Source organism: Octopus bimaculoides, chromosome 2, assembly GCF_046866305.1.
Source record: "Octopus bimaculoides isolate indiv1 chromosome 2, ASM4686630v1, whole genome shotgun sequence".
Classification (NCBI taxonomy): domain Eukaryota; kingdom Metazoa; phylum Mollusca; class Cephalopoda; order Octopoda; family Octopodidae; genus Octopus; species Octopus bimaculoides.
In genome coordinates, this window is record NC_142929.1 from 191,209,883 (window position 1) to 191,222,914 (window position 13,032).

At 38.0% G+C, this 13,032-nt stretch overlaps 1 long non-coding RNA gene across 1 annotated transcript; it reads right to left on the bottom strand.

The window, feature by feature from the left end:
- Positions 1–2,938: 2,938 nt before the first annotated feature.
- LOC149137321 (uncharacterized) lies at positions 2,939–9,753 on the bottom strand. Its single transcript, XR_016238018.1, has 2 exons — positions 8,769–9,753; positions 2,939–3,578 (listed from the first exon to the last, which is right to left on the bottom strand). It is a non-coding gene; the product is annotated as an uncharacterized LOC149137321 (long non-coding RNA).
- Positions 9,754–13,032: the final 3,279 nt, after the last annotated feature.

Sequence of the window (13,032 nt, forward strand, 5' to 3'; positions counted from 1 at the left end):
TGATGCCATATTTCTAGTAAGACAGCTGCAGGAGAAATATCTAGCCAAGGATAAACCTCTGTATGTGGCCTTCGTTGACATGGAGAAAGCCTTTGACAGGGTCCCCCGATCCCTTATCTGGTGGTCAATGAGGAAACTTGGGATAGAAAAATGGTTAGTGAGAGCTGTGCGAGCCATGTACAGAGATGCTGTCAGTAAGGTGAAGGTTGGAAATGAGTACAGTAATGAATTCCGGGTAGAGGTAGGGGTCCACCAAGGTTCCGTCCTCAGCCCCCTCCTATTTATCATAGTCCTCCAGGCGATCACAGAGGAATTCAAGACAGGTTGCCCCTGGGAGCTCCTCTATGCTGATGACCTTGCACTAATTGTGCAGTCACTATCAGAACTAGAGGAGAAGTTTAAGGTGTGGAAGCAAGGACTAGAATCGAAGGGCCTTAGAGTCAACCTAGCAAAAACCAAATCCTAATAAGTAGGAAGGTAGATAAAACACAAACCCCTTCAGGTAGATGGCCCTGCTCAGTATGCAGTAAAGGAGTAGGTAGTAACTCTATAAGATGTACCCGGTGCAAGCTATGGACACATAAGAGGTGCAGCAATATCAAAGGCAGATTAACTACAAAGTTAGTCTTTGAATGTGGCAGATGTTCAGGTGCAATAACCACTGTGAACAAACAGGAAACAACCTCTATCTCATTCCAGGGAGAAAAACTAGAGGTAGTTGATAGCTTCCGCTATCTGGGTGACCAAGTTAGTAGTGGGGGTGGGTGCGCTGAAAGTGTAACTGCTAGAATAAGAATAGCCTGGGCCAAGTTTAGAGAGCTCTTACCTCTGCTGGCGACAAAGGGACTCTCACTCAGGGTAAAAGGCAGACTGTATGACGCACGTGTACGAACAGCCATGCTACATGGCAGTGAAACATGAGCTGTGACTGCTGAGGACATGCGTAAGCTCGCAAGGAATGAAGCCAGTATGCTCCACTGGATGTGTAATGTAAATGTGCATACCCATCAGAGTGTAAGTATCTTGAGAGAAAAGCTGAACATAAGAAGCGTCAGTAGTGGTGTGCAAGAGAAACGATTGCGCTGGTTTGGACATGTGGTGAGAATGAATGAGGATAGCTGCGTGAAAAAGTGCCACTCCCTAACAGTTGAGGGAACCCGTGGAAGAGATAGGCCCAGGAAGACCTGGGCTGAGGTGGTGAGGCAAGACCTTCGAACATTGGGCCTCACCGAGGCGATGACTACTGACCGAGACTTTTGGAAGTGTGCTGTGCGTGAGAAGACCCGGCAAGCCAAGTAAGATCGTTGCCAGTGCCCCTGGACTGGCTCTTGTGCGGGTGGCACATAAGATGTACCATCCTGAGCGTGACCGTTGCCAGTATCGCCTGACTGGCCTTGTAGGGTTTTCGAGCGAGATCGTTGCCAGTGCCCCTGGACTGGTTCTTGTGCGGGTGGCACATAAAAGACACCATTTCGAGCGTGGCCGTTTTCATGCGGGTGACACGTAAAAGCACCCACTACACTCTCTGAGTGGTTGGCGTTAGGAAGGGCATCCAGCTGTAGAAACTGCCAAATTAGATTGGAGCCTGGTGTAGCCATCCGGTTGCACCAGTCCTCAGTCAAATCGTCCAACCCATGCTAGCATGGAAAGCGGACGTTAAACGATGATGATGATGATGATGATATATATATATATATGTGTGTGTGTGTGTGTGTGTGTGTGTGTCTACACAAGTACATACAATGTGTGTGTGTGTATGTTTGTGTTATATTGTGAAAAAAAATTGTACCCAGTCAATAATTGGTACTTCATTTCTTTTCTTTTTGTTTGGGTCAGTGAAGGACAAAGTTGACCCCTGAAGGGGTTTAAAAAAGATAAACAGTTGAAGTTTGTAAAAACAAAATTTAAACAACAACAAAAGGGTTTATAACCAGAGAATGTTTTTTTTTATATAAACAGACGTGTTTGATTTTTCTGTTTCCATATTTTTGTTGTTGTTATTGTTTAGTCTCAGACGTAAACATTCTTGGACGTATAATGATGCGTGTCTTGGTAGTTGTGCCATTTACTGGTTCCAGCAAAATGCAACTGTAAACAAGTTGACATTTATACGAAAATAACGACTGAAATAACATTTGTACGAAACAAGGAAACAACCCCACAAACAAACATGTATTCCAGCCTCAAAGATCAACATTCGACCAAGGCAAAAATAGAAAGAATATCATTGAATAATATTGAATATTTACAGATCCATAGGTATAAGAATATATATATATATATATATGTGTTTATATATTCTTTTATTTCTTTCAATCATTTGACTGTGGCCATGCTGGAGCACCACTTTTTAGTCAGACAAATTGACCCCAGGACTTATTCTTTACAAGCTTAGTACTTATTCTATCATTCTCTTTTGCCAAACCGCTAAGTTATGGGGATGTAAACACACCAACATCAGTTGTTAAGTAATGGTGGGGGGACAAAGCATGACAGGCTTCTTTCAGTTTCTGTCTACCAAATCCACTCACAAGGCTTTGGACGACCAGAGGCTATAATAGAAGACATTTGCCCAAGGTGCCAGGCAGTGGGACTGAACTCAGAACCGTGTATTTGGTAAGCAAGCTTCTTACCACACAGCCACACCTGCGCATGTATATGTATATATATATATATATATATATATATATATATATATATATATATTCTCCTAACATCTTTCTTTTCTTTTTTTACTCTTGCCTTGTACATGGACACATACACACATACACATTTCCTCTCTGTCTCTCCACCTGCTCTCTCTCTCTGTATGTATATATATATATATATATATATATATATATATATCAACATGCACATGCAAACACACACTCACACACAGAGGAAAATAAAGAAATAAGTAATTTTTTTTCTCACAAGTAGAATTATAAAAAAGAAGTTGAAAATGCACTTGGAGTCATTAAGAAGATTGATATTTACTTGACCAGTTTTCAAAAGTAATGTTAAATGCTATAACATATTTATAAAACGTAAAGACCTGGAGTTATGTTGTATTTGTGAGATGGAGGTGGGTGGAGTTATGCCATATCTCAGCTTGTGACAAATTCAATATAGCATCAGATCCTTCCATTTCACACTATTTGTGAAAACAGATTCCTATAGAGTAGTGCACGGTTTTCTGAGATTGTACTGCTGCTGCTACTCACACACACCTCCTAGAATGCGTCCAAGATAAGGCACCCGCTAATGCAATCCATCCTCTGGCCTACAGACCAGCTGTCTCCTCTTTTTCCCCTTCCAACTGGTAGTCTACAGTAGTCTCTGGCACTGAAATAAAGGATCAGTCATTGAAATCATAGAGCTGTTGATGTGCTTTCACCAGATGAGATCCTGGCCAAACATCTAAGAGCATTAGTGAAGGCCCCTGTTGTATACTGCTCATGTCGAAGGAAATGAGGAGCCATGATGTTTAACCCGAGGTAAGTAAGCCGTAGTTGAGTCTAAGTTGGACTTCACTAAACTAGAAATGCATATAACTCAATTATAGATCGTCTTCCAACCATAAAACTTCAACAATTCTGAAAAGAAAAATAATAGTAGATAAAAATAAATAAAATAAATAAAATAAAAATAAGGTGGTGCTCCACCATGGCCACAGTCTATTGGCTGAAACCACTAAAAGAGTAAAAGAATACATAAACACACACATACATACCTACGTACATATATGTACATATACATATATGTATACACACACACACACACACACACACACATATATATATATACGCACACACACATGCGGACATTAAACGATGATGATGATGACACACATATACAAACAATCGTTGTAAATCAATCAGGAATATTTCCTTCAATCAATAACTACTGCAAAAAGTTAGAGACTACAAAGACATTTCCAGGGAGAAAAAAAATGGTCTCCAGGCTTATATATATATATATTTTTTTTTTTTGTTTTTTGAAAAAAAATAATAAATAGTTTAATGTGGTGCTATTGAATTTTGAGAAGATGTGAAAATTCTTTTGTTAAGAACCATTCTTAGAATATTCCTTCAGTATTTATTTTGTGTTATTAAGCAACTTATTTATGGAAATGATGTCTGTCCATGAAGTTAACGACATATATACATTAATGCATTAATGTTGCTGTTAATATTCTCTGAAAACAAGATGGTGAGCTGACAGAATCGTTACCATGGTGGGCTAAATGCTTAGTACCATTTCGTCTGTCTTTTCATTTGGGGTTCAAATTTTGCTGAAGTTGACTTTGTCTTCAATTCTTTCGGGGTTAATAAAATAAATGCCCATTGAAGATTGGAGTTGATGCTATTAATTTAACCCCTTCTCTTAAAATTGCTGGTCTTGTGCCAAATTTCGAAACCAATATTATTCTCCAAGAACAAAGGTGGTGAACTGGCAGAATGCTAAGAGGCATTTTATCCGTATTTGCATTCTGAGTGAAGATTCTGCCAAAGTTGGCTTTGTCTTTCGTCCTTTAGGGGTTGACAAAATAAATAGCAGCTGAACATTGGGGTCGATGTAATTGACTTATCCACTTCCCCAAAATTACTGGTGCCGTGCCAAAATTTGAAACCAATATTATCACTAGCACAGCTAAGGTGTGTGCCACTCGGGGAGGCCCTTCTGCTTCCTGTCCCCAGACCCTACAAAAGACACATATTGCTTACAACAGACCCAAAAGTGCCACCCAGGGCAGACCGCCCCTACCGCCCCGCCAGCTATGCTAGTGAATATTATTCTCTGAGAACCAATTTTTGTTTCTATTTATAATTAAGAATCACTATGGTCTCACTTGCTTTTCGGGTCTTCTCAAGGCACAGCATATCTCCAAAGGTCTCGGTTACTAGTCATTGCCTCGGTAAGGCCCAATCTTTGAAGGTCATGCTTCACCACCTCATCCCAGGTTTTCCTGGGTCTACCTCTTCTGCTAAGGTGTGACACTTTTTCACACAGCTGTCCTCATTCATTCGCAACAGATGACCATCCCAGAGCAGTCGTCTCTCTCTTGCACACCACATCTGATGCATCTTAAGTCCAACTTTTCTCTCATGGCGCTTACACTCTGTCATGTATACACACTGACATTACACATCCAGTGGAGCATACTGGCTTCATTCCTTGCAAGCTATACATATATAATATATATGGGTTATGAATTAATGTCGATAAATGGAGGTAAATATATTTTATAGTTATCATATTTTTTCTTAAAATATGGTATGTACACCTGAAGATCAGAAAATGTGCTACTAAATAAAGTTAATTCTTTAAAAAAATTGATTTATTTAGTTTGTACATTAATCATGAAACTAGTTTTGTATTGACCACAGAAACTAAAAAATAAACTTCATATATTCTGCCCATTTTACATCATTTTTGTACCAAGGTTAAAAGTCTGTTTTTATTTTATTTTTATTTTAAAAACAACAGCCATTCAACACGGAGTTCGGCTTTAACTGCTCTTTCTCCCTCTCTTTGTCTCTCTCTCTCTCACTGTATATCATCATCATCATCATTTAATGTCCGCTTTCCATGCTAGCATGGGTTGGACGATTTGACTGAGGACTGGTGAAACCAGATGGCTACACCAGGCTCCAATCTGATCTGGCAGAGTTTCTACAGCTGGATGCCCTTCCTAATGCCAACCACTCAGAGAGTGTAGTGGGTGATATATATACACATATATATATGTGTGTGTGTGTGTGTGTGTGTGTGTGTGTGTGTGTGTGTGTATGTATGTATATATATATATATATATATATATATATATATATATATATATATATGTATGTATGTATGTATGTATATGTCTGTATATATATATATATATATATATAGATACCTGACTGGCTCTCATGCTGGTGGCATGTAAAAAGCACCAACTGAATGTGGTTGATGCCAGTAGCCCCTGACTGGCTCCTGTGCCAGTGGCACGTAAAAAGCACTATATGAACGTGATGGATGCCAGGGCCCCCTGGTATCGATCATGTAAAAAGCACCCACTACACTCTTGGAGTGGTTGGCATTAGGAAGGACATCCAGCTGTAGAAATATTGCCAGATCAGATTGGAGCCTGTTGCAGCCTTCTGGCTTTCCAGCCCTCACTCAAACCATCCAGCCCATACCAGCATGGAAAACGGACGTTAAACGATGATGATGATGATGTGTAAGAGTGTGTGTATGTGTTTGTGTGCATACATAGTCCCTTTGCCATCTTTCATTCTACTTCAGATCTGCCATGTAAACAAGACATACATAACAAAGACACACTGCACTTACACACACACACACACAGCTACGGATGATCAATTAATCTTTCGTCATTTTGACATTTCTCTCTCAGTAACATTGAAGAACCAGAGAAATCTAATTCCTTAGAAATCACGTTCAACACTTGCCATTTATTTCTTTATTCATTTATTGTGTAATTATGGGATTTCTTCCTCTATTTATTTAATCATTCATTAACTGCCTCACACCTTCCTTTCTCTCTTTCTTCCATCCTTTCCTTTTCTTTCTTCTCTTGATTTCTTTTCTTTTCTTACGCCTTTCTGTATTTAAATGTTTAATGAAACATCAGAGATGATCCGTAACTGTGTTTATTGACTTTCTACCACATATACACTCAGATTCATAGATATTTTCATAGATGTATATATATGCACATACATATATATACACATGCACATAAATAGTTTCTCCCACCTACACATATTTTTGCATGTATGTATGTGTGTGTGTGTGTATGTGTATATAAATGCATATACATAGTCATATAAATATCTATCTATCTATCTATCTATCTATATATATATATATATACATACATACTTGCAGATATATATATATATATGTTTGGATTGACTATATATATATATATATATATATATATATATATGTCTTGGCGTTAGGAAGGGCATCCAGCTGTAGAAACTCTGCCAGATCAGATTGGAGCCTGGTGTGCAGCCATCTGGCTCACCAGTCCTCAGTCAAGCCATCCAACCCATGCCAGCATGGAAAGCAGATGCTAAACGATGATGATGATGATGATGATGATGATCCCCGTCCCTTGTGAGTATGCTCAGCACTTTGCCACCATCTCTATCCCTCAGGTCGGGTGACCCTGTATTCCCTTTGCGGCAGCACACCTGTTTCTATCATCATTCCTGATCTCTCTCTCTCTCTCTGGCAAGGTGACCTTGTACGTCCTCTACAGCAAGACACCTATTTCTGTCTCTCTGTCTCACAATAACCTTTCATCATCCGACACAAGAGCACCTACTCCAATGTTCCCTCCCCTCCCAAAAGAGGTTTTAGGGGGATTTTTTTGTCTTGCAAAGTACTCGGTGACCCTGTCAGTGCAGGTGCCACTTAAAAGCATCCAGTCCACACTGTAAAGTGGTTGGTGTTAGGAAGGGCATCCAGCTGTAAAAATCCTGCCAAAACTGTCACAGAAGTCTGGTGCAGGCTTCTGCCTGGCCGGCTCTTGTCAAACTGTTGGAGCATATGTCGATGTGTTCACTGAATGCTATTTATATATATATATATATATATATATATATATATATATATAAAACAAAGTACCAGTTACATATATATGTATGTATACACATATACACACACACACATGCACAAACGTGTTTATATTTAGTAAATAGGATTCTCCAATGTAAATCTGCTATCAAAGCTGGATGTTAATCTAAATACACGGATTAATCATCCACCTGCATCCCCACTTGGAGCTCTAGTGTGGGTGCTTTCTTCCACGATGCTATACTGAAGAGTGCTATGCATTCACCCACACAAACACTTGTACATATACATGCATACCCACACTCTCCATGTCTCTGTGAGTATGGCTGCATGGGTGTGTATTACACGCATTCATTTACGATACATAAACACTCACCTATGTACATGCATATATGAATACATGTATGAATGAATGCGTGTGTGTGTGTACGTTTTATGTGTGCACACACACTTTTATGCATGTATGTATATGTACATGTAAGTGTGTATATGCATACATGTAGATACACATGCCAGCATGGTAAACAAACGCAAAGGATAATGATGATCACACACACACTGCTGGTTGGTTGGTGTTAGGAAGGGCATCCAGTTGTAAAAAACCATACCAAAACAGACACAGAAGTCTGGTGCAGGCTGACCGGCTCCTGACAAACCGTGGAAGGTGGACGTTAAACGATGATGATGATGATACATGAGTATGCTTGTATGTGTGTTGGGTGAGTGGGTGAATGAAAGTATCTGTATAATTAAATATAAGCAAATACATTTAATATATATACACACACACACGTGTATACAGGGTGCAGTGAATAAATTGTTGTCCAAATTACACACAAAAAAAAATAGCACAATATCTCATTTTAACAGATATATTTACTAAAATTAGATTAAAATTTCTTGAAATACTAAAGAGTAAATTTATTCAACTAGAAAAGCACTCGGAGAGCACAGATCTCCGCCAAGCAGCTCATTTCCACCCATATACACACATGCTGAAAATCATCCAATTTCCCAAACCAACGCCAGCAAAAACATAACCTCCTTGGTGGGGTTAAAAAAAAAATAACACACCCATATGATTTTGAAAAAAAAAAAACCTTTAAAACCAGGAATCATCTGAAGCAGTTATAATACATCAATGACAACAGTAAGCTAGTTTCACCATACAACTAAAAAGAAACAACAATTACCTAAACCTTGAGTGATACACACAAGATCATGGTCGGAAAAGTAACAGTCGGTTACGGTGACTTGTGGACTCCGATCCTGGTTCACGTAAACATGATCTAGCAGGGTTCTATAGTCAGTGGTGGGTTTTTGGACTAGTTGGTCTAACCCAAACTGGTTCATAGTTGTCAAGATCTCATGGTTAGGGGAATCAAGGAGATCCATGTTGAAATCACCAAGGACGATGGTCAGATGATTCCTTGGCAAAGATCAAAGAGGTATTTGTCTACTTACGAAAATAAACCTATCTACCTACCAACCTACTTTACATCCCTCTGTGGTCAGTATAGTATCAATCATTCCTCAAGAGTTTCCTCAAGAGTTCATAGATACGCGAGTAAAATTACTAATAGAGAAACAAAAATAAACTTTGGAAACAGTTTATGTGGAAACGATGAACGTGTTTTCAAGGGAGATAATCAAAGAACGTAACATTGTAATACTTCATGTATAGTAAATATAACAAATGAAAAATCCTTCAAGAATCCATAAAAATTGCTGGATCACTACCAAAATTTCACCATCTGTTCCTTGTGTCATTACCAACTTTTCTTGCAAGTTTCATTAAATACCATTCACAACTTTTTGAGTTATTTTGCACACAGACAGACAAACTAATGACAATGAAACCATAACTTCCTTCCTAGGCAGAGGTAATAAAATCGCCATTGGCTTCAACCACGGTCTCCAGATGACTTTGGAATCTCCTGCAACTCTTCTGGATGGTCTCTTTGTTTAACTTGGTGAATGCTGCCATAATCCTTGCCTTCAGTTCATCTTTGGTGTTACAAGGAGTTTTGTTGGTCTCTCACTCAACTGTGCCCTACACATAGTAATCAAGGGGTTTGCAGTCTGGGGAGTTAGGTGGCCAGATGTTAGGGGTGATAATAATAAAATAATCGTAAATGATAATATAATGTAAATTAAATATACATCATTTTATGAGAAACAAACATTAATATTTAATAATTAATGTTATAAAATTTAATAAGGGGCTCAAATTTCACCCCCTCCTCAATATTAAATTTTGAACTTTTTCATCCACCTATTTATTTATCTGTCTATTTATTATCCCTGTCCGTTTATTTATAGAATATATTTGTCAACTAAATGTGGTGATCCTATAGAAGATGATGTTATTGTTGTTTTTAGCCCCAGGAAGACATTCACATCTATCGATCTCTTTATCCCCCTATTGAATTTAAATTTTCAAAACGTGGTTTCTTGCAATATTCGGAATTTCCGTCATCTAAAACATAAGGAGGAATTTTTTTTTTTTGCATATTTGTAATCTCCGTAGGAATCCCCCAAAATATTTTTTTTAAAAATGCATTTTTCAAGAAGAGGTGCCAAACTGCATTAGCCCCTATTTTACTTCCTGTATTATAATGAAAAGGATTTCATATATTGGCGAAATTGTGGAAACAAAAAAACGCATATAGAAAATAACGACATCACCTGTTCCTTCAAATTCATTTTAATCGTGGCAGATATTAAAACCATTCTCGTTTGACATACGTGACAGAGTTACAAATTATAAAATATTTAAGTTGTAAATCAAAACTATTTACAAGAATTGTATCGATTCCTTTCTCAAAGTAATGTTTGACTTCCCAGACAAATATTAAACAAAATGTTTCTTACTTGGAATATATGCAGAATTTCTTGAAGAGGATCCAAAAAGCGTGACGTACATGACATCGCACAGAACAACTCTTTTCACCTGAAAATATTAATTGTTAATTTCACCGAATTTTTCCAGAGCAGAAGAAAACGCCTCGTGGTGTTTCTTTCCATCGATCTTGAAATTTACCTGAAGGCGGCGAGCTGGCAGAAACGTTAGCACGTCTGGCAAAATGCTTAGTGGCATTTCGTCTGCCGTTACGTTCTGAGTTCAAATTCCGCCGAGGTCGACTTCGCCTTTCATCCTTTCGGAGTCGATAATTTAAGTACCAGTTACGCACTGGGGTCGATATAATCGACTTAATCCCTTTGTCTGTCCTTGTTTGTCCCCTCTATGTTTAGCTCCTTGTGAGCAATAAAAGAAATGAGAAACGTTAGCACGCCGGGCGAAATGTTTAGCGGTATTTTGTCTGTCTTTATGTTCTGAGTTCAAATTCCGCAGAGGTCGACTTTGCCTTTCATCCTTTCGGGGTCGATAAATTAAATACCAGTTGCGTACTGAGGTCGATCTAATTGACTGCCCCCCCCCCTCCCCCAAAATTTCAGGTCTTGTGTCTACAGTAGAAAAGAATTCTCATTTACCTGGTGTGACGTGCGTGACAAAAATGAACGTGACGGCTTCAAGACAAATATTTTTTATATATTCCAAATAGTGTAGATCTGGAAGAAATTGTCCTAATATTAATATCTGGTCCAAAATGAACCATTTTAACATACCTTGAAAAGACGGGTTTTGAGAAAAATTCTTCGAAAACAAGCGATTTGTAAGTGCTTTACAATGTGAGATACTAAAAAATGTCGAAAAATCTCGAAAAGAAAAATGCCCCAAGAAATTCCATTTAATTCCTGACAGCTGTTCCAAAAGTCCCCAAACGACTGATGTGTTTTGCCGTGATTTCTCTATTTACTTTCAATTAATATTTAATATTGAATAAGACAATGTTGTTCTGTGAAAAAAGCCGACACATTTTTGCTTGGTTAAATTTTAAAAGTTATTCACGGCTTAGATTTGTTTGTCTTGTTTTTTTCTTCAAGTTGTTCCAATTCTATAATGGCATTGAAGTAGACATATTGAGTTACGATCAGCGACACGTGGATTTTGCAGCAGGAACATTGCATGGTTTGGTAATTTATGTTGCGGAGGTTACAGGGAAGAAACTTATATTGGACATATTTGTATATACAGGGATGTAAGATGTGTGTTTGTGCATGCAAGTATGTACCTATGTATGTACTACGTACGTACCTATGTATGTACTACGTACGTACCTATGTATGTACTACGTACGTACCTATGTATGTACTACGTACGTACCTATGTATGTGTATGTTTGTACGTACGGACGTATGTATATGTACGTCCGTACGTATTTATGTATGTATGTATGTATGTGTATGTATGTATGTATGTATGTATGTGTACGTACGTACGTATGTATGTGTGTGTATATATGTATGTATGTACCTACGTATGTATATGTATGTTTGTATGTATGTACGTATGTATGTACGTACGTACGTTTATGTATGTACGGCCAGCAGGTCTGTTAAGTGGCCAATGTTTCTAAGAGCACAATAGGTGCGAAATCCAATGGTAACTTTCTGACCGGCCATTCCAGCATGACCACCACTTTTGCATTGAAACCCCATAACAAAATGTGTGTGTGTGTGTGTGTGTGTTACAGGCAACATAGAGCACGAAACGGCATTTTAAGTTCTGAAGTCAAGCGCGGACCCAAATAAACTTTTGCCTTTCATCTTGCCTGATGTCGTCGTTAAAGTACCTGTTATGACCTGCAGACGTAGATTTAATCGATTTTAACTCTCTTCTGCTATCCACGGCTTTTCCACCTGTGTGATTAATCAATATTTATTTCAATTATCCTTCAACAAACCAAGAAATGGTCTCTCAACTGAATAACCAGGTTGTTTCTGCTCGACTGGACAACAATTAGAATAGACCGTGAGCTCAACGGACGGATCATCGGACAACTTACGTTTAATGGACGGGTGTGTGCGATACGTACACACACACACACACACACACACATTGCTGATATACAATGTACGTGGAGATTGTATGTATGAAATGTATATAACCGTACTTATATATAATGTACATGTATAACGAGTGTACATGGTGTGCGTGTATATAAATGTATGTATATATATATACATATATGTATAGTATATATATGTGTGTGTGTGTATATATATATATATATATATATATATATATATATATATATATATATATTGTATATGCATATTAGGTATATATGTGTGATATCTGATCGTATTTATGTATAATGTATGTGTATATGTATAATGAATATGTATAGAATATGTGTGTGTATATTTTATGGTAGGTAAATAAGCAGCTTGTAAAGGCGTATCATTCTATTTATATATATATGTGTGTGTGTGTATATTATCGATGTGCACGTAATAAATATATAAGAAGGCAGCAAGTAGCTTCCATAAATGTGTGCGTGCGTGTGTGAGTGTGTGTGTGTACGTGAAGTGCCAAGATAGATCAAACTG